General features: G+C 39.3%; 1 long non-coding RNA gene across 1 annotated transcript; it reads right to left on the reverse strand.

Moving 5' to 3' along the window:
• Positions 1-791: 791 nt before the first annotated feature.
• On the reverse strand, positions 792-5,416 carry LOC113339338. Its single transcript, XR_003355040.1, has 2 exons — positions 1,360-5,416; positions 792-1,263 (listed from the first exon to the last, which is right to left on the reverse strand). It is a non-coding gene; the product is annotated as an uncharacterized LOC113339338 (long non-coding RNA).
• Between the last annotated feature and the right edge of the window lie 18,654 nt (positions 5,417-24,070).

A 24,070-nucleotide genomic window follows, 5' to 3' on the forward strand; every position in this document is an offset into this window, starting at 1 on the left:
GCCAGACTATTACTAAAGAGCAAGGCTTAAAAGCCATAGCCGTTTAACTGCTATCTAGTTGCTTCGTGGTTGCTTTTCGCATGTCATTCTGAAGTTCTTTGTTCTTTCGATTGATTACTTCGTATTTTGCCATTTCGGTGTTTTTCATATTCTTGTGATTGATTACTTCGTATTTTGCGATTTCGGTGTTTTTCATATTCTTGTAAGCGATGTAATCAGTATTTGGATTTGGATGAATTTGAAATGTGATTCCTATAAGAAAAAAACTATGATCTCTTTTGCATTTAAATTCTACATGATTGATTCGCATGTCTTACCTTCATACTCCATGAATTTCCACTTAATCAGGTGCCAAAAAAGTAGTTGAGGGGTGAGTCTTAAATAATTGATGTTTGCATCGGGGTTGTTGCTTTAATGCGAGCACTCTTATTACGGGGTACCGTCATTAAATTAATATGGAGAGTCTCCACTTCAACAGACTCCCATCTGCTATGAGGGGTCTGCAAACCAAAAATCTGATATCACCCTGCTCAAAGGTCATATGAGATGTTTTCAAAAAAAAAAAGGGTCATATGACAGAGGTCTATAGGGATCACAAAAAGAGTGTAGCTAGGTACACCAGCTGATCCAGTCGAAGTCCTAAATTATTTGTGATTATAGTTTATGTGAAAAAAAAAAAAGCAAAGCTGCAAGCAAGTATACCTAGGCAGGCATGTCAAATAAAGAGCTCCAGCTTCAGGAATTAAGACATCAAAATGAAAGGCAACACACTACCAAAAGAACGTCAGGTATGAAGTTTTAAAATATACACGAGACAAGTTTATTGGTTCAACCAAAATGCTTTTTGATATTAACGGAATAACTGAAAAAGATCTAAGCATAACAAGATTTTCACTATCAACCATTTGGGGTGTGTGTGTGTGTCATCAGGAGTGGCTGCAGACTATTGCTTCCCGTTTTGCTGCAGATTAGAAAGGAGTGCAATAAGATAAGCATTGAGGGCTCTTTGATGAATGTGGATGAAGTGGTGTTTCTGGTAAAAACAGAGCTCTACAACCAGCCATCTTCAGATGAACCTCTTTTGGAGATCCTTTAGTGTCGCCTAGTCTTTGGCACTTTTGTATATTTGTTCTGGGAGCTACCTTGTGAAGTTGTGGCTTGGATGCAGAACATGTCAAACGCAGACCTCCATATATAATGATATGCCTCATGTCCCTTTCATGAATGTCGACTAGACTGACCTCTCTCCTCAGCCCTGCAAAACTGCAGTTCTCAAAACTAATCAGAGTAAGGTCTAATCTAGAAAACTAAATCACTGAGGGCTCTTAACAATCAGTTGTGGGGGATGATGCAAATCACCTTCTGTGTCTATAGTCTCCTCTTCTGTGTCTTTGTTAACGAGGCAAATCACCTTGTGAAGTTGGAGCTTGGACCCAGCAAGAACAGGTCGAAAGCATAAGCAAACACCTGCATATAAAAGGATTGCATGCTTGTCGATCGCAAAGAAGTATGACAGATAGAGAGAGGGCACTCTTGAACACAATCATGTCCCTTTCAAGAATGTCAACAAGAGTGACCTCTCTCTTCCGTCAAGCGAAACTTCAATCCACAAAAATCCATCGAGTTAGAATGATCTAGAAAACCTTACAAACACATGAACCAGCGAAAAAATTACTGAGAAAACTTGGTCAGTAATCCCTAAATATGCTGCAAGCGAACTATAGGAATTGCACCCAACAGTAAACTTTAATCAAGAAAACAAAAAAGAAAGTAGGAACAAAAGAAAAAAAAAACTAATATGAACCAAAAGATTCAGAACTACAAAATGAAAGAGTAGAATATTTCTTTAGTAAATATAGAAGAAACTAAAGAAAGCAAATAGATCTCATTCAAGAGAATGATCATGAGTTAGAAGAAAACCTAGCATGCTTTACCTAAATTTAAAGCCAAAACTCTTTTAATCTTGACAGACATCTTTCAGCTCAACTGTACCGTGTTTGGCAGTTTTTTCTAAGACTGGAAAACAGCAAGTACAACAAGGAATCATAATAATGACAAAGCAATAAAGTTTTGGTTTAGCTGTACTGTTTCTTCTCTGTTTTCTGTCTTTTTCACTTTTTTTCTTGTTTCACTTGGCGTCCTTAAAGTGGAACCTAAATCTTTTTCTTCTTCAGGTTTTCTGCTTCCCAAATTATCTACTCTATCCAAGTCACAACCTCAGTCAAGACGGATAATCAAAATGAAAGATAAAGTAGGTCATTTATATGAATGATGTTGGTATGAGGCTGGCTGGCAATGGCAATGCTGAAGGATCTGGTAAAACCGAACAGGTATCACTGACTTAATTAATCTAGTTGGTGAATGCAGTCTGTAATGATAGTAATAGGAACATGTACTACTTGTGGAATACAACAACATTGCGTTTAGAGTTCATACAAACAGGATGGTGGTGATTGATAGTACATCCTCGCTTCAAAAAGGCAGCTATCAATTTACATCATTTCATCAAGATAAAGAAAATCCAACATTCTCCAATGAAACATGCGTTTTCTTACCGCTGTTTGGTAGAATTGAAGACACTCTATCTTCTCTATCAAAACCATGCAAATGGGGAGTTCCAATTTATGTAATCATTATCTATAAAATAAAATCTGAAGCACAAGGGAAATTTTTATCCATCGAGAGATATCCATTACAAATATGTTAGAATTCACACGAGTTACTCACCAATTTGGATGTGGCGAGATCTGAAGTCAAGGATCTCGCATTTCACCCAAACAGGTTCTGGAATCCCCATTATCTAGGATTTTAGTTCTAATACGACAGGCTACACGCCAGCACGCGAGCAAAACGTGTGCAAGTGGTGTGGCGCCCATCATGGTTGTTTCCAGTGAGTCAATTAAGCTGTATATACATTAAACTGTGAAAAAACAACCGTGATATAGGCACCACGCCACTTGCACGCGTCTTGCTCGCATGCTAGCAGGGGGCCTATCGTGTCTGAAAACTATAACCCTAGAGTCTAAGGATGGCATGAGCAAGCCATGTTGATCCTAACACTTTTGATGAAAGAGAAAAGGAAACCCACTGCGATAGTTATCTCATGTAATGAAACAAAGGATTGTCTATTCGTTTTGATAAAAACACATGTTTATTGTAAGAATTTAAACTTTACATGCACAAAACAAACAGTTATCAAAGAAGAATCACTAATTGGATGTACTTCAAAACTTAAGTTAGTCCCAGGTTTCGTTATCTCCAGATGATGAAGATGCAAAAGAGAATGTAAGCATGCATACAGAAAATAGAAAACAAGCGAAGAAGAAGAGAAGTTCAACCATAGTCCCAGTTGTAGTAATCCTTACCATAAATACGAGGTATAAGCAAAGTATCCCTGTGAATCACAACATTTTTAATAAATACTAAAAAGTACAAGAACCGACCAAAATCGCTATGCTGGCTAATACGTTAGCCTTGCTTCACTGGATAAAGATTAGATGCAATCTTGTGATTAGCCATGTCCCTTCCATGTGTAACAAATAGTTACTCCATTACCATATCACTACCATATGAGAACATAAGAAATAGAGAAAGTACTGATGAATAGAAAGTTAAACAGACATGAAATTCAGTGCTTCGAATTTGTTGATGGCGGTGTTATTTTTTCAGTTGCAATCCAAGCAAAGAGGGTCAGAACATCAAGTAACCTAGGAGGAACATGTTTACTATGGTAAAGATCATGTCATCAAAAGCACATTACGACACTATCCAGGCATATGCTCGTAAAACTGCCTTGTTTCTATTCCCAGAAAACTCATCCCATTAATTTAACTTATGGTCTTCATCATTATAGGGAAAAAAGAGGGAACGAAAAAATGTGTGTACGGGTTTCAATTGTCGTAGACAAGTCCAACACAAGATAACAAACTTCAACTGCAACGAGTAATGTACCATAATAAATTTAAAGAGAAATGTGTGACTAAAATTTCAAGGCTAACTAGGTCATCTGAGCTATAACTGTCTCTTTAAATGACCTAGTTACAGATCAGATGACCTAGTTAAAGGTCAACACAAGTTGGTTTACGTAACCAGAAGGTCAACAACTTTTTCCCACTCGTTGACCTTTAGCGTTTACACATAAGCATAATATGATATACTGCAATTAGGAATCAACCAAATGAGCAATAAACACTAAGAAGATAATTAGCATTCAAGTGAAAACATACTAGATATTAAGATACAGTTTTGAGGCTTCTGATGTGATAGCATACACCAAATCTCTGTCTAATCGAATATCAAAAGACCACACTAATGCATAATACATCATGCAGAACATAATGTATTTTTCAGTGCAACTTCCTGTTCAATAGTATAGATGAGCCGAATACCATACTCAATCTATTGTAACTTAAAAAAATCTCCTTAATTTTGATTAAACTACAATTCCTTACTAAAGCTGCCATCCCACCATCACCTTACAACTAGATGAGCCAAAAACCAATCTCAATTTCAAACGCAGAAGCTTACAAAACAGCCTAGAACATTTCTACTCAGTACAAAGCTTTTGTGTGTTCATATATGCAAATTTTCCGTAAGACTCTTCAATAGAGATTTTGTGGAGATCGGTGAGGACATAACTAAAATATGAACATTCTGTGCATCATTCACTACTTGAAGCAAGATAGCCTGCGTGTGAATGCTATCTTCTGTTTGCCATTGTGCAGGGATGCACTAAAAAGTGAACATTCTATCTCTACTTGAAAGCAAGATAGCCTAGTGTGTGACTGCATTTGGGCTTAGTTTGTTTTGTGGATACACAATCACTGCTGGATATTTACTAAATACTAATAACAAGGGAAAAATCAGTAGAAGATCACAAATTAGAACATCTTCATGCTGCATCCATTACTTGTTTCCCTTTACTTAAGCTGGATCTATGTTTTTCTTAATCTATCTTGATGTTACATATTGTCATTAGACCTGGGTCATGTTGTATTCTTTTTAAGGATTAAGAAATTCCTAGTATAAGTTCTGAAGTAATTTATCTACCACCTTTTTCATATAGAGTCAGACATGTATGTATATAAGATCAGCAACAAAACCACAATCTTAGTCACCATAGTAATCAATCATATCATCACCAAAAAAAATCACATAATGATCACATCTATATGCATTTGTGTAGATCCATGTTACCAACAACAAAACCTTCCAGTAAGAAGAAGATGATGAAACAGGAAGGAAGGAAAACCTCCTGTATCCTTTGTCTGCTAAGAAGCCTAGAATCTTCAGGAAAAAAGCAAAAGAGAACTCACCAAATGATTCCATTCTCATCCTTCCACATGCAGATCCATGAAGAAACCCTGCAAGAAGAAAGAAGAAGAAACTTAACCTCCTGTATTGTGAAGACGAAGAAACCTAGGAATTTCATAAGAAGTGGTAAATTAGGGATCATCATCAGAAAAATAAAAGCTTAATGAGGTACAGTTACACGTGTGCATTGTAGAAAGATTACCCTGCAAGATCAACGGTTACAGATGAAACTGTAGATATTTTATAGATATTTACCGAGACAAACTTGCACCTCTCCTGGGCATGGTGAAAGAGATTGAAGAGATCCGGTAAATCTGGATTCTGGATTAGTACTTTGTTGCTCTATCTTATCCTATCCTGACAGTAGTGAACACCATGTTTGTAACAGTAAACATAAAAATAAAAACACAACAAACTCCATGTCCTTTTTTATCATCAAAAGCCTCAAAACCATTACCACCAGGATAAGATTGTATTAAATGAGTGGAAAATTCATGAAAAAACACGCGTGGTCATAAGGTGGTGTTCTTCTTCTGCTTTAACAAATGTAAACACCATGTTCTTTTCATGGAGTAACACGCCATCATTGACTCGAAAAATTTAACAGGGTAAGGTTGTATTAAGTGGCTTAAAAATTCAAATGCAGTACTTGATGGGTTTGAAATTTTGAATAACGTCGTTGAGGTTTGAAACTGCGAGGTGTACGTAGGTCGTCAATGTGTCCGGTTCTTCCGGATATCACTGGATTAGTAACCGGACCCAATAGACAAAAAAAGGGTTGTTGTCCGTGGTCGGGTCCTAACTTAATGGAGTGAAACCGGGCCCCATAAAAATTATGGATACCCATGAGTATTTTTACAAATTTTTTTTATCAAACTAAAACTATTATAATGATAGTTTGACACCGAGGTCGATTACACATCCGTGGTGGGAAGCCTAGCAACAAGCTGGGCACCAATATCTTTTTGAATAACAATTTCAATTCTATGAAAAAGAGTACCACATATCTTATAATTCGCATCATGACTTATAAGGCAGTTTCTTAATCTGTTCAAAAAAAACAATTGTGTCTTTTCCTAATTCCCCTAAGGTTGAGAAAGCGAGTACGTCAAATCCATAACCATGAGCAGTGCACTTATCAAGGTATTTGTTTCGTTTACGAGTGATTGCCATGGAGATTGCATGCCCGGGATTAAAGTTGCGCGTGCTAGCACTTGTAAATGGAGAGACGCCCATGAGTATTAAAAAGCTTTTTTTTTTTTTTAAATATCTTTTTTTTTTTTGCTTGAATCAAATTGTACCAATTTATTAGTCTTTCCTTGCTATCATGCAGGTGTGCTGGCTAGAAAAGAGGTTGACTCTTAGGCATGCTTTCCAATAATGGCTTGGCTTTGAGGCCCGCTAATATTTTGGTCTAGGATTGCATCGCAACATTTTTCGGCACAAGTCAACTGGTAGTATTGATATACTATTGCTTATCAATAGTAGGTGTTCTTCAATCATATATAAACATAGATAAGATATTATGTATGGGTGTTCAGTAAAGGAATATTTCCGGACTTATCGCGTTGTACTCTTTTCCCTACCTCAAGGTTTTATCCTAATGGGTTTTCCCTTATCAAGGTTTTAACGAGGCAACATACGCGAGTTCAACTCTGTTCTAAGTTTCCTTAATATTGTACTCTTTTTCCTTAGTTCATGTTTTGTTCCTCTGGGTTTTCCTAATGAGGCAATAAACTCTACATTTAAAGGACTATATGTGAAGCACTATTGTTTGTACCCTATTACATCTACACCAGGCTTACTTAGGCCTAGAATGTTCTTCTTGTTAGCTAAACATGGTTCATTAGGCCTAAGCATTCTTCCTTTATAAGCCAAGTATGGCTAACTAGGCCTCTCAAACACCTTACATAGGAGCCCATGTGCATAGGTTCAAATCAAGCAAGTAAGGAGACCCATCACCAATGCCACATCGACTGCCATGCCAGCACGGAGTGCCACATCAGCGTGCCACATCAGCAATAACGACCAACCAATATGTGACACGTCAACGAAGTGCCACGTCAGCACGTGGCACATCAGTGAAATAATACGTCAGTAAAGTGCCACGTCAGCATCGTGCCACGTCAGTACGTGCCGCGTTAGCGACATAATGTATCATAAACATGCCACGTCAGCTTGCCATGTCATCACCAACGGCCAATTAGTGGCTGCCACGTCATAAGTGAGGTGCCACGTCATCTATACTGAATATTCCGTTAGTAGGTTCCATGCCGGCGGCAAAGTCCGGCCGACGAATGTGGTGATTATCCTGTGTTTCGCGACTTACTCAGTTAGCATACACCTCGGTATTTTTCCACCCCACTTGTTTAAACAACATGATGTTTACACCCACCTAGCTGAACCGATCCGGCTCACTGAGTCACCAGTTGAGTCAATGGCTCATTGGATGTTTCTGCCCCATGTTGTTTGCCTAACGGATTTCTATGCCCCATTGTGGGTTTAAGTGAATTATTCCTCTTGGGCTTGGCATGTACACTTATTTGTTTGGGCCAACCTTTTGCACCATTTTGGCTTGGCTAGTTCCATAACCTAGAGGAATGTTCTGGAAGGTTCCAGAATATGTTGAGGAGACATGCAGGAAAAATCAATATAATTTATATTGAGGAGGCATGTAGGGAAAATCAATATAACTTATGCTGAGGAGGCATGCAGGGAAAATAAAGGCAATTTATGTCAGGATGCATGCAGGGCATGTGAAGAGGTTTTAATTCGCAACATATAAATATAGTGGTTCACTACCCTAAAAGGTATGCAATCTTCCCCACTAAAATAATCTGTGAAAAACCTAAGCTACCTTAAGCATCAGAGGGTTTTTTGCAGGTACTACCTACACTGTTCAATTGGAGAAAAAAGCAGCAGATCAATCTTCAAAAAATCACATCAAATTTGTGTTTGAGGTAGAAGAATATTTTACCATACAAACATTGGCACCGACCAAGGGTATCAAGAAAAGAAAATCATGTTTTCCCAAATCGAGTTAGGGCAGTAGTCAAACAAACTGCATGAAGGGTCGATTCTGCTAGCAATCCTCGACAGCACAGGAGACACGAAGCTGAAAGGCACGAGATTGAGGTTCAGTTAGCACCGACAGTTGGTAGGACTTGAAAGAAGCCTACGACTATGTCTAACTGCAAGTGCACAGTGTCGATATGCAACACAGGGAAATCACAGGTCGATCCTCAGGGACAAGGTGGGTGCTAAAGTTGCTTCTAATGGTCTTTACTAACTGATTCTATGTGACAAAGTGACAGATAATGATTTTTGTGTTGTGTTGAAACACAACTGAGCTATTTTGGTGTAACTGAACTAGTGACAGAAAGTAAAGCTAGAGTGTGAACAAAACAGGAAAGTGCTAAGGTCCTTTTAATCCACCATTGACCTATACTATGAACGCAGCTGATAGCATCATTCTTGTCCTTATAGCAGGTAAGGGTGAAGATTCTAGTCTTCCCTTTTACCTAAGGTGTTTCACCAGTGTATGAATCAATCACAACTAAGATATCAATCCTAAGCACTAACTGTCTAACTAAAGCACAACTAGTCAGAGGATTCATAACAGTCTCTAAGGCATGAGTTGTGGTATAATCACATAGTTTTATCCTAACTACAATGCATACATGGCATGCACTGTGAGAGCAAAATGTGACAAACCAAGATTGAAATTTTTCTAGAATAATTTAAGCATTCAAGAATCACACAAACAACATAAATAACATAGTACAAAGCTATGGTTTCATCTCAACCTTAGCTTATTGAACTAAAACATGATCAAATTATACTACTGGATGAAACAGATGAAATAATAAAATTACAGAACACTAAGAGCTTGGTGCTCCGGCTAGCCCGGGCATGAATCCTACTCACACCCACACACTCAATTTATAGTTACAATGAGTTCTAAAAAAAAATCCCTAATTTCCAAAACTAGGGTTTCGAAAATTACCTAACCAATTCGTACCACCCATGCTAGATAACTGCTCTATCACTTCGACCCATGCTTTTTCTGCTCTCCCCCTGCTCCAATTGACACCTATGATGCTCTAATTGTTCCCAAACTCGAGTTGTTTTATTCACCCCAAACCTAGAGTTCAGTGGTAGTGAGATGAGTAAAAGAACTAGGCTAGGGAGATGGTGGAGATGTTTGGAATGATTTGATGGAGATGGTGGCAGTGAACATCGGGGTCTGGTGGTGGCAGGATATGGTGGTGAAGGAGTTGCAGGTGATGGAAGAGAGAAATTTGGGGAGAAGAGGAGAAGAACCCGATGGAGAATGGGTTAGGGAGTGTTTGGTTATAGGTGTTAGGTGTTGTAGTGTTGAGCGGTTGTAGAATTCGATGTTCAGCGAAGATGATACGTTTGGATGATCACATCTGGATTGAATCGAACGGATAAGATGAAACAAGCTTGCAGCGACCATTGGATGCGTGATACAACAATTCTGACGGCTTAGATTGGCGTTAGGTACTATGATGTTTGACAGGAGCTTCAAGATTTGATGTTCGGTGATGAGGAGAACGTTGGATGATGTGATGGATCCAATCTGACGGCTCTCATGGAAATGGGTATGGATATTGGAAATGGATTTGGGTAAGGGTTTTGGGCCTTGGGTATGCCAAGCCCATATCTTCTTTAAGGACAATTCTTCCTCTTCAAGCCCACTTCTAGTTGATCCGGCTCTTGCAAACATCATTCTTCGCTGCCTTTCTGCGGGAGTCTTTTCCGTTTATTTGCTCTTTTCGCTCCGTGAGTTAACCAGGCTTTATTTAGTACCTAAAAATGCAAAATTAATTGAGAAAAGTATTTATTCTTGAAAATAACGAAAACACAGAATATGAGATAAAATGGAGCGTTAGTGCACAAATGATGAGTTAAATGCCAATAAAAATGTGCAAATATATACAATATTTGGCACTCATCAAATACCCCCAAACCTGAATTTTACTTGTCCTCAAGTAAAACAAAACTAAGGAAATGCTACCTATACCACTGTCGCTGGACTCTCGATCATTTAACGAATGCAATAAGCCTTTTAAACCACTAAGTGTCCCTAGTGGACGAGTTGAAGTCTCGTGTAGGTTTGCTTAGAACGTACCTACAAAGTTCTAGGACAAAATATAAGCTCAGATTCCATGAAATGTGACATGTGCAAGACAGTAGAAGCTCACAGCAAAATGGAGATGTCAATCTAGCTATCAAAGGCACAATCCTAGCACTGATAACAAATAAAGATATGTGATAAGAGTGTAAAGTGTATCTACACATGTGTAAAGAAAGATCGGATGTTATGACTACTAATCACCAAGAGATAGTTTCTCAGGCTAAGAACCGAGGTCGAAATCTAGTTAGCTGTCCGGACTTTACAAGAATTGTGAATGAGTTGGAGGTATTTCACAATTACTCGCGTTGTACATCAATGGAATACACCCTTCCTTGCTTATAACACAAAAACACAAAAGATGACTCTTTACATGACTCTTATTTACATTGACTACTCTCTTTTATTTTTGGAACAAGAGAGGATGGAATTGATAAATACTTGATTTTTTTTATTTTTTTTTTGATTTTTTTCTGATATTTTTCTGAATATATACATCGTTTTTTTTTTTTTTTTTTTTTTTTTTTTTTTTTTTTTTGAATAAAATTATTTACAACATGGTAACTCTTTTGATACATAAGCAAAAAGAAACAAAAAATTACATGACACTTTGCAAGAGGTAGCCCTTTTTGATGCACCCAGTTAAATTCGATGGTTGTCTTTCTTAATGTAACCTCCACCTTCTATCCCAACCAACCAAAGAACAAGCTAGTCAAGTTTCGTTTAGTATTCTAAAGTGATTGGAAATCGTGACTTCCGATAGAACACCTCAAGGATGAGGCTATACATGTATTGGTAGATCGTGCACGTGCAAGTTTCTTATCACTATGTGAATTGTGCTAGAATCAGGGTGCCTAAATATCTAGACTAAGAATCCTTATGTTTACATACATGCACAAGAGTCAACATTTCAAGGTAAATGAGCTCCATTTTTATGTGTTCTTTTTTTCGAATTTTTTAATTTTTTATTTTGATTTTTTAATTTGTTCATTTTTTTTTTATTTTTTTTCAAAAAGAAAGAGTTCTGTTTTTAATTATAGCATGTTATCAAAGTATCTACTTTTCACCCCCAAACCTAAACTAAACATTGTCCTCAATGTTTCAAAAGATAAACATGATTATAACACATACCATGAGAACGATGCTAAGTGTAGAAAAAGGAAAGAGATTACCGGATATTGGCGAAAGCAAGTTTTGAACTCCATTATTCAAGGAAAAACCCAACAGTAACTCAACTGAATTCACATTGGGTTAGCACAATATATACAAGAAACATATGATTCCACTAAACATTACCTACCAAATTACATACAAACAATTCACTATATACATACAGTATAAAGAGTTGAGGATCAACCCAAAAGACAAAGTGTTGAAACATAGACAGTTTCAAACAACTATAGTTGGACTGAAATGCGAGTGAGAGTGAAAAACCAAATGAGCTACCCCTAAACCTGGATTTTACACTAGATTTATTTTTAAGCACAAAATCTAGCAATTTTGGGGTTTCGGGATTCACCAAGTCTAACTCAAAATGGACTTTTTGCGAGATGGGCAAAGAAATGTATTCCAATTGTGGATCCTTAAAAGTATTGTATTTTGATGCAAAATAGTCCAAAAGGACTTGGGAGGCACACAGTTCCAATCCTAGGTTGGGAATTTTCAGAAAAGTTGGTTTAAAAGTTTTGTTACAAACCAAATCTAGGTTGGGTGGAATAATCTCAATATGCGATTTAGGTAAGAAAGTTGGTACTTCTAAGTTATTTTCATGGATAAGATCAATAGTACCAACACATACTTCCCCTAAATCAGAAATTGGTAAATCATGCTCACATTCATCGAACAAAACATCAAGACCTAAATCGGTATCATGATTGTCCGTAGTACTCAAATCAACATCGGAAGAAATAAAATTTTGTGACTTAGGCAAGTAATCAGACACATCAAATTTGTTTTCATGCATATTAACATTAGTGTCTATGGCAGGCCCGGAGGAGTGTATAAAAATGAAGCGAAATGAAACGCGGGCCTACAGTAATACCGCAAGTGCACGGTCGTCGGTTGTAGCTCGTGCAAGTACGGGTCGATCCACAGAGACTGGGTGTGTTTTGGAATGTTTAGCTATTTGGGTTCTAAATTGCTATTGTTGGGCTTTGGGTAGAAATGGATTTTGGTAACCAAAGGGTTATGATTGTGCTTTGGGCCTTTGAGTTCTTTGGGAATGAACTGGGCTTTAGCTTTAGCCTATCAGTACACTAGGCTTTGGCCTTAAACTTAGGCTTGGGCTGAACTGGACTATGGAATTACCAGTGAGTGGGCTTTGAACCTGGGCTTGGTTTCAGTGAACTGATTTGAGCTTTGGGCTCAACAGTTCAACTGTGAATTGGGCTCAATGTTGAAGTGAGCTTTGGGCTCAGTTGCAGCAGTAGGAGAAGGGAAAACAGTGCAGCAATGCAAGTGCACAGTGCAGTGCAGGGGAAGCACAACAGTGGACAAAACAGGGGATTATATTAACACTAACAATGACAAAACAATGAGGATTAACAGATACAAAACAACCTAGCATGGACAGTGCACTAACATCAAATTAAACATGAAACTAAAAATTAGACTAAACATGGACAGTGTATATAAGACAGTGAAATTGATAAAGAAATTGAAGTTGAAAATCAAAAGAAATTGAAATTAGACATTAACATGGAATTATCAGTGGGATTAAAACAACATGCAAACAAGAAATTAACATTAAATTAAAACAGTAACAAGCATAAATTGAAATTGAAATTAAAATTTTACAAACTAAAATTAAACCTAATTGGTAACTTGGCTAGTCCAAGAACAAGTTTTAACAGTGATACCCAACCCTCAATTTATACCCAAACATTAAAATTAGGGTTTCCCCCAAATCCCAAAATTTAGGGTTTAACTTTCATTACCCAAAATCGAGGAATTGACTCTCTTATCTTCGACCCATTCCTCCTCTGATCTTCCTGCTCCCTCTCCTGTGTTCGATTGATGTCTAGAGCCTCATCTATTTTAGTGATTTCCAACCTAGGGTTTAGAATGGTGAGAAGTCACTAAAATAGATGGCTAGAGAGATAAAGGAACGGACTGGGGAGGTACTGATGATGTTGGTGAAGAAGTGATGGTGTTGCAGAGGTGAGGTGGTGGCTGGAAATGGTCGGGGAAGGTGGTGGCAGAGAGGTGGCTCTGCAAATGTCGGGGAAGAAGGAGCTCAGTTGATTTTGGGAGAAGGGATGCGTTTGTTTAGGGTGTATAGGGTTCGGTGCTCCAGTGTGTGGCGGCTTCATCAAATTTTGATGTTTTGTGACTAAGCCGTGAGATGTGGAGCTGGTGGTAGATCGGACGGTGATGCGGAGGCAAGCGAGGAGCGACCGTCGGATAAAGGGATACAACGAAACGAACGGTGCTAGATTAGGTTAGGTTCTGTAAGGCGGAGATATCAAACTTTGATGAACAGCAAGGGAGAAACCGTTGGATTCAACTACCATCTAATCTGAAGGCTTGGAATTTCAGCGCTGTGGTGCTTGGCAGAGACTTCAGATTTTGATGCTCTATGAAGGAGCGACCGTCGGATGCTTCTGAGAACTGATCTGATGGCTGAGAACGGAGGCGTTTTTGTGTGTAGAAAATGAGGTTGTGCGCACCATTCTTCGCGGCTTCCTTGCGTGATTTCTCCCGGCTTTTCACTACTTTTCTGCTCTTTTCCGCTCTGCTATTCATCCAAACTTTATTTATCACCTAAAAATGCAAAATTAAGTAAGAAAAATATTTATTCTTGAAAACAATGAAAATACAGAATATGGGATAAAATGTAGAATTAATGCGCAAAAGATGAGTTAAATGCCAACAAAAAGGGATAAATATATACAATATTTGGCACTCATCAGTCTACAGAAGATTCAACTATTCCTATGTCATGCTCATCTTCGAAAACAATCGTACGAGTACCATATCAATATCAAAATCATATGATTTGCTATGAGTATTAGAAGAAACAACATTCATGAAGGTCGAGGGCGAGAAGCCATATGTTATTGAATCAAAAGGTTCCACAATATTTTCATGTTCTTCTAACATAACATCATTATCATCATAATCTTCATAATCATCATCATGGTAACATGCATATTGGTCCTCATTAACAGTGGTGGTGTCATTTGTCGATTCATGTTCCTCTAAATTAGGTTCATATTCAACATCATTTACATGAATGGGACTAGACACTTCATTAGGGACAACATACATTTCCTCATGAATTTCCTCCTTTTGTAGGTGAAGCAAAATCTGATCTAAATATGCCTGAATTCGTGATGTAGATCTAGCAAAGTTTTGCTCACTAAGTCTGAAATCTTCTGTGGTGGAGTCTAAATTCATGGGAGTACAAAATTCTTCATGTTCAAATTGTGGTGAATGGTACATGTGTGCATGGTCATTAGGGTTTATAAAAGATTGATCGCAACCCTCAAAGGATTGATTATGGTCCCAATGACTACCAGCCTCACAATTTGTGTGCATTTCATAATTTGGATTTTCATGGGATTCTCTAAATTGCCTATAATCATGCAAAATATAGCAATATTTATCAGGGTGGTCTAAACCACCACATAAGGTACATGCATAGATTTCAGGTCGTCTATGTGAACTAGATGCTACATATTTCTCATGTGTTTGCATTTCTAAAGCAGTGATCTGAGCCTCTAACTGATTCACAAGTGACGAATGTGTGAGTTGGATATTGTCTAGATGTTCATTTTCACTTAATGGTGGATGATACATGTGTGAATAGTCATTAGGGTTTGCATACTGAGGTTCATGACCTACAGAAGGTCCATAATAATAATCCCTATAACTATTGACATCATGGTCTGTGGGAGGCTCATAAGGTGAATCTTGCCCGTAAGCTTCTCTAATAGATTTATTCCCAGTGGCAGACCAAAATCCAGACATGTTATGTTTATCAAACATCACACAATTCAAAAAGAGAAATAAGGCCCACACTTTTCAGTTATGGGTTTCAAAATTTTGGTTTTTAGGCTTTAAAGGTAAAGCTTATTTGGGATTTTTGGTTAAAAAGAGGGAGAAAAATTTTGGTTTTTGAATGGGAGAAAACTTTTGGTTTTAATTGGGAGATAAAAAGAAAATTTTGGTTTTTAATATTGGGAGAAAAACTTTGGTTTTAAAATTGGGAGCAAGCCCACATTTGTGGAGAAAGAATTTGGTTTTGAGTTGGGAGAAAATTTTGGTTTTGTTGTTAGGAGCAAGCCCACATTGGTGGGAGAATTGTGCAGCCCAAAAGGAAGTTTTGAACAGGCCCAGTTGGTATTTTAACAGGTCCCAAAGCATAGCCCAGTAGTCTTCAGGAGGCCCAACAGGTTATTTGGAAAGTGAGGAGCCCAACAGGAGTTTTTGAAATTGGAAAACTTGATAGATTTTCAAAGATTTTAAGCCCACTGTTCTCAAAGTTCCAAAGTTGCTGTTTTGAGTACAAGGCCCAGTTAATGTTCAAAGTTATAAGCCCACAGTCCAATTAAAATTACAAGCCCAAAAGTCCAAAAACACAAGCCCACTGTTGGGTTTAAAATAATATTACAAGCCCAGAATAAATATAAACCCAACAGACAATAAAGAAGGCCCAGTTGGGCTTTGCTAATGGGTTCAGGCTTACTTGTTTTTGGAGGGAAGCCCAGTTGGGCTTTTATCCCCTTTTCTTTTGTTGCACAGCCCAGTTGGGTCTTTGTCTTTGGCAAACCAATGCAGCACAACAATTCAGAATTTCTTCAGCTCTTTTCTTCACAGCACCACACCACCTGTTTGAGGCACTAAAACAATTTTGTTCTGCTTCTCCTTCTCCTTGTTTTGCACAGCAGTTGCAGGTACCTGGTGGTTTTCAGAAGAGAGAATTAGTTCTCACAGCAGCAAATTTCATGCATTCAAGATGACACTGCTAACTCAGCATACAACTCAGGCATTCACAACATTAAATTTTAGCAAATTTCACAGTTGACAGCACCACACCACATTCACAGCAACAGATTTCAGGCATTCAAGATGACAACAACACATTCAAGCATTCACAGTATGTTAAACTTCACAGTTGCACTTGTTATAGAACCAAAAATGACCCAATGGTCAATATGCAGACTTAATGCTCAAGTACTCCAAGCAAATGCAGTAACAGATACAGTTGTGGCAAGGCCAAGACTAGGAAGCAGGCAGTTACAGGGCAGGGAAAAGCTACAAACGATGACAAAATGAGCAAAGCCACAGATGCAGTGATGCTTTGCAGGTATGCAGGTGACAGAACAAAGAGAAAGCTAACACATATATACACAAGGTTACTGTTTGCTAAGTATGCAAATGAGGCAGACTATGTTACATGGAAGAATAAGCTAACACATGGCAGGCTAAGCTAACATATATATACAAACAGTAAGCCAAGATGAAGTGGAATGCAGGGAAAATGAAAGTGCAGTGAAAATGAAAATGCAGTGATGCTAAGTTAACAACTACAAAATGGAAGATAAACTACAGCTAAGATGAAGTGGAATGATGATGTTATTAAACTATTACAAAATGGCAGATCAAATAAACTAGTTACATCTAACACTATTAACAACAGAAAAACCAAAAATCTAACACATATATACAAGCAGTATATTAAAAATAAGTAAAGTGGAAGAAAAGAAAAAATCACACCGCTACTGAGTCCCTGGCAGCGGCGCCAAAAACTTGGTAGGACTTGAAAGAAGCCTACGACTATGTCTAACTGCAAGTGCACGGTGTCGATATGCAACACAGGGAAAGAACAGGTCGATCCTCAGAGACAAGGTGGGTGCTAAAGTTGCTTCTAATGGTCTTTACTAACCGATTCTATGTGACAAGGTGACAGATAATGATTTTTGTGTTGTGTTGAAACACAACTGAGCTATTTTGGTGTAACTGAACTAGTGACAGAAAGTAAAGCTAGAGTCTGAACAAAACAGGAAAGTGCTAAGGTCCTTTTAATCCACCATTGACTTATACTATGAACGAAGCTGATAGCATCATTCTTGTCCTTATATCAGGTAAGGGTGAATATTCTAGTCTTCCCTTTTACCTAAGGTGTTTCACCAGTGTATGAATCAATCACAACTAAGATATCAATCCTAAGCACTAACTGTCTAACTAAAGCACAACTAGTCAGAGGATTCATAACAGTCTCTAAGGCATGAGTTGTGGTATAATCACATAGTTTTATCCTAACTACAATGCATACATGGCATGCACTGTGAGAGCAAAATGTGACAAACCAAGATTGAAATTTTTCTAGAACAATTTAAGCATTCAAGAATCACACAAACAACATAAATAACATAGTACAAAGATATGGTTTCATCTCAACCTTAGCTTAGTGAACTAAAACATTATCAAATTATAATACTGTATGAAACAGATGAAATAATAAAATTACAGAACACTAAGAGCTTGGTTCTCCGGCTAGCCCGGGCATGAATCCTACTCACACCCACACACTCAATTTATAGTTACAATGAGTTCTAAAAAAAAATCCCTAATTTCCAAAACTAGGGTTTAAAAAATTACCTAACCAATTCTTACCACCCATGCTAGATAACTGCTCTATCACTTCGACCCATGCTTTTTCTGCTCTCCCCCTGCTCCAATTGACGCCTATGATGCTCTAATTGTTCCCTAACTCGAGTTGTTTTATTCACCCCAAACCTAGGGTTCAGTGGTTGTGAGATGAGTAAAAGAACTAGGCTAGGGAGATGGTGGAGATGTTTGGAATGATTTGATGGAGATGGTGGCAGTGAACATCGGGGTATGGTGGTGGAAGGATATGGTGGTGAAGGAGTTGCAGGTGATGGAAGAGAGGAATTTGGGGAGAAGAGGAGAAGAGCCCGATGGAGAATGGGTTAGGGAGGGTTTGGGTATAGGTGTTAGGTGTTGTAGTGTTGAGCGGTTGTAGCAAATTCGATGTCCAGCGAAGATGATACGTTTGGATGATCACATCTGGATTGAATCGAACGGCTAAGATGGAACAAGCTTGCAGCGACCATTGGATGTGTGCTACAACAATTCTGACGGCTTAGATTGGAGTTAGGTACTATGATGTTTGACAGGAGCTTCAAGATTTGATGCTCGGTGATGAGGCGAACGTTGGATGATGTGATGGATCCAATCTGACGGCTCTCATGGAAATGGGTATGGATATTGGAAATGGATTTGGGTAAGGGTTTTGGGCCTTGGGTATGCCAAGCCCATATCTTCTTTAAGGACAATTCTTCCTCTTCAATCCCACTTCTAGTTGATCCGGCTCTTGCAAACATCATTCTTTGCTGCCTTTCTGCGGGAGTCTTTGCCGTTTCTTTGCTCTTTTCGCTCTGTGAGTTAACCAGGCTTTATTTAGTACCTAAAAATGCAAAATTAATTGAGAAAAGTATTTATTCTTGAAAACAACGAAAAAACAGAATATGGGATAAAATGGAGCGTTAGTGCACAAATGATGAGTTAAATGCCAATAAAAAGGTGCAAATATAGACAATATTTGGCACTCATCAGCAGTACCCACTGGAAACAATCAGGATCGAGATCGTGTTTGTGGCAGAACCGCAGATCGTGATCAGGATCGAGATCGTGTTCGTGACAGAACCCCAAATTTGAATAATCGGAGGAGCGAAAAAAGACAGATGATCGAAGACGAAGGAATGAATGTGGACTCCATACCTGATGGAGAAAACTCACGAGTTCGAGCAGACAAAGGGCCTGTATTTGGCATCCCATCAAAGAGGAATAACGATCGACATGACCTGCGAGATGGACGAACTGCGACTCCTAGTAGAAGGGAAGAACTATTGCGCCGTCAACTGAACGAGGTGGAGAAAGAGAACGCTCTCCTGAGATTAGAACGTGAGAACCAATCTCGACCAAGGACTGTTAATCTGAACAACCAGAAGGATCATTCTGTATGGGAGCGTCTTGGAAGTCGAGTTAGCCCTCAAGATGCGGACCGAAACAGAGAAGTGATTGATCTTGATAGACTAGAGAAAAATCTGTTGGTCACTGGAGATTTTCCTAAACGAATGCGTGTACGACCTCGGCGAGCAGGGACCCGACCAACTACAACTCCGCCGAGTACGGCCAGAACTACCACCCGTTCAAAACGTCTCAGGAATGATGAAGATGAGGTTCGATATCGACACGATGAGAGAGAATATTTGCACGATTACTATACTCGTTCGGAGCAAGGCAGAGATAAAAGAGGGCCCACTGGACCCCAAAGGAAAAGAATGAGATCTAAGGCTGATATTACAGAGGAACAGGACTACGAGCAGGAAGACAGTACCTCTGATGGCGATGTGAGCGCACTTACAAATGCTTTCCTTTGCAAGATGATCGAGAAAGTAATATCGAAAAAGCGTTCCAGGGAGGAAACGATAGACATGTTGCATCGAGCCATAGGAGCTCCTTTCAAACTGAACATCATAGAATTTCGTCCGCCAATGAATTTTTAAGTTCCCAAGCTGCAAGAATTCGATGAGAAAACAGATGATCCAGATCAGCATGTTTTACACTATGAAACTGCCATGATCTGTGGCAGTACAACGATGAGTTAATGTGCAAGATATTTCCGTAGTCACTGACCGGTGGAGCAATAACGTGGTTCAATCAGTTCCCGGCACAGTTGATCGGGACTTACCATAATCTAGTTGACAAGTTCTGCTCTCACGACAAATACAACAGACGTGATCGGAAGGTTCCTTCTGGGAATTCGGAAGGAGGAACGCATCAGACAGTTTACTCGACGCTTCAAGCAAGAGTTGGCCGAAGTGGATGGTGCCAATGATCAAGTCGTCATTGCGGCCTACAAACAGGCATACCATCATGATCAAAGAGGTGTGCACGGTTCCTTGGTCAAGATACCACCAAATACTTTGGAAGAACTGTATGATCGAGCAGAAGAATACGCTCGAGTTGAGGATGACTCCAAAGCTCGAGAGACAAGAGATGTTAACAGATCATCCAATCATCCAAATGATGGGAGGAAAGACAAGTCAAAGAACCGTTCGAGTGGACAACATAACGATCGAGGTGAAGTTCGAGAGAAAAACCAAGGGGAACGAATGGAAATTGGATATCAGAAATATCATGATATGAAGCTGACGCCGTTGAACATACGTCTTACAGAGTTGTATGAAAAATAAGCAAGGATTTGAGCCCCCTCGACCATTGCCAGCGGAGACACGTGATAAACGTGATAAGAGAAAATACTGCAACTTTCATAAAGACCATGGTCACAAGACTGAGAAGTGCCGCTCTTTACTGATTGAGGTCCAGCGAATGATAGACGCTGGAAAGCTACCAGAGTACGTGAAAAAGGATTTTGGGAAAGGTCCTGGACAGTTTGGCACAACACATGTGATTAACGCACATGTGATTAACGTCAGTCACGCAAGGATCCATTCAATGACCAGATGGGCATCAGAAGATGAGACCAGGAGAAATCTCAGGCAATTAAAAGAATGGTACTTGACAAATCATATCGATTTTGTCAGTGGAAATGAAGCAGAAATTTGGGAGCTTGGATGCACAAAGATCGAGTTCTATGAAGCATACATGATAGGTGTATATGATCCCCACAATGATGATATCGTTATAACTGCTTGGATTGGCATGTTCCGTGTACACCGGATTCTAGTGGATACAGGAAGCTGAGTGAGTGTGATGTTTTCAGGAGCCTATTCATCTATGAATCTCCCACACAAGTTGATCGAAGAAAATGAAAATCCAATTATTGGTTTCAGTGGCGAAGTTACAAAGGCGATTGGAAAAGTCAAGATACCTATAACAGTGGCTGACAAGTCCGTTTTAGGAAATTTCTTGTTGCTTGATTGTCGATCCCCTTACAATGCGATTGTGGGACGAGACTGGCTGCATGAGATCGGTGCAGTCACATCCTCATATCATCAATGTCTGAAGTTTATTACCCCTGAAAGAGTCGTGAAAGTTAGAAGCGACCAGATGGCCACCCACAAGTGTCACGAGAGTGCTATGGATGAGTACAAGAAGTCAGAAGTTAGCGGGAACCAAATCCTGCGAGTCGAGTAGAAATAGCAATTACAAAATCCTCTCCCTCCAGAATCATAGGACGCAGCTGAACCCCCAACATTTGAGAAACTGATCGAGGTCCAGATTGGAGATTAGAAGCATAAAACAACATTCGTAAGGGCGGATCTTCCTGCACACGAACGTGATGGTTTGATTACATTTCTAAGGGCAAATGCCGACATTTTCGCATGGAGTTTTACTGAGATGCCTGGGATAGATCCGAATGTATCCTTCCAAAGGCTAAATATCGTTGAGAAGTTCCATCCAGTTCGTCAGAAAATCAGGAATATGGCGCAAAGCAAAAAAGATGGAGTTACTGCAGAAGTCGAAAAGCTGTTGGATGTAGGCTTTATTCGACCAGTGCAGTATCCTCGTTGGTTGTCTAGTGTCGTACCAGTTCCAAAAAAGAATGGTAAAATTCGTGTCTGTATCGATTTTACAGATTTGAATAAAGCATGTCCTAGTGATCCGTACCCGCTACCGCGAATAATAGATTTGGTGGATGCAACCTCAGGGTACGTAAGACTGTCATTCATGGACGGTTTTTCGGGGTATAACCAAATACCTTTGTTCGAGGAAGATAAAGAGCATATTTCATTTATGACTGACATAGGAGTTTACTGCTATACTATAATGACGTTCGGGCTAAAGAATGCAGGGGCGACCTGTCAGCATTTGGTAGACCATATGTTCAAGGATCTGATTGGGAAGACGATGGAAGTATATATTGACGATGTGGTAGTGAAATCTGACCAAAAAGAGTCGCATTTTCTTGATCTGCCGAAGACGTTTGATATCTTGAGGCAATATCGTATGAAGATCAATCCAACCAAATGTTAATTCGGGCTATCCTCGGGAAAGTTCCTTGGATACTTGATGATGCACAGAGGGATCGAGGAGAATCCGGAGCAAATCAAAGCCATCAGAGAGATGTCGTCCCCAAGAACGAAGAAGGAGGTCCAGAAGCTAGTGGGGTGATTAGCGGCTTTAAATCGTTTCATTTCACGCTCGTCCGATCGATTTAAACCATTCTTTGATGTTTTGAAGAAAGCGGTGAATTTTGGTTGGACGGATGAGTGCGAAAAAGCTTTCAATGAGATCAAACAGTATTTGTCAACTCCCTCAATTTTGGTGAGTCCAAAAACTGGACAACCTATCGGAGTTTATCTGGCTGCAAAGGAAAACGCTGTAAGTGCAGTGCTGTTTGTTACAGATCCACATGAAAAACCTGTTTACTTCGTCAGTAAATCTTTGACGGGGGCGGAAAGTTAATCCCTCAGACTATCACTGACTCCTAGCATTAATGGTCTGTTTAAAGCACCACTAATCACAAGCCAGTGAACCCTTGGAAAGTCACTAACCTAACTGTTTTGAGCTCAACAGGGACTAACCCAAATGGCTAACCAACATGGTTCAATGGTCTTCTCTAAGATTTAAACAGGAAATTAAACTAACTAACATGTAGAAACAAAAATTGAAAGATGGAATTAAACAGCAAAGAACAAATATGAACAGAAATTGAAGAACCCTAAATTGCTTTGAAATGGAAATTGAAATGAAATTAACCCAATTAGGGGGTATCTCGGATGACCCAAGAACAGTTTAAACATTCTACATCAGTTTCTATTTATAGCTTACATCAAATCCCTAATTTCTAAACCCTAAAATTTGGGGATTTTCAATTTCTCTCACCCATTTGCGAATTCAGCTCGACCCATGCCTTGTTGCTGTTCCCTCTACTCCTCCTCAGCTTGAACTGCTCCCAATTGCGTCTACTGATGCCCTAGCTTTTCTCTTTCTTATTTTTAGCACTTAGGTTTGATGCTAAGAACAAGAGAGGGAAATACTAGGTAGCTGGATGATGGTGATGGCTCTTATTTGGTCGGGAGAATGGAGATGGTGAAGGTCGAGGTGGTGATGGAAGAGATGGTGGTGGCAGTGGAGTTGCAGGCGGTATGGTGGTAGGACTGTGGAGTTTTTGGGGAAGATGAGAAGAAGAACCCGATGGAGAAGAAGGGTCTGTTTGGTTGGGTAATAGGGTTCGGTGACTAGGGTGTTAGACGGACTCATCAATTTTAGATGTTCTGATAAGGGAAAACGTTGGATGAAAAGATGATAGAATGATCCAACGGAGCGATGGAGATGGGGGTGGAGCGACCGTTGGATGATGGATACATCAAAACTGACGGTCCAAGATGGGGTTAGGTACTATGGCGTTTGATAGGAGCTTTGGATTTTGATGCACAATGATGAGGTAGCCGTTGGATGATGAGATGGATCCAATCTGACGGCTCTCATGGAAATGGGTATGGATAATGGAAATGGATTTGGGTAAGGGTTTTGGGCCTTGGGTATGCCAAGCCCATATCTTCTTTAAGAACAATTCTTCCTCTTCAAGCCCACTTCTAGTTGATCCGGCTCTTGCAAACATCATTCTTCGCTTCCTCCTAGCGGGAGTCTTTGCCGTTC

The sequence above is a fragment of the Papaver somniferum genome, unplaced genomic scaffold (genome assembly GCF_003573695.1).
Source record: "Papaver somniferum cultivar HN1 unplaced genomic scaffold, ASM357369v1 unplaced-scaffold_21, whole genome shotgun sequence".
NCBI classification, from domain to species: Eukaryota; Viridiplantae; Streptophyta; class Magnoliopsida; order Ranunculales; family Papaveraceae; genus Papaver; species Papaver somniferum.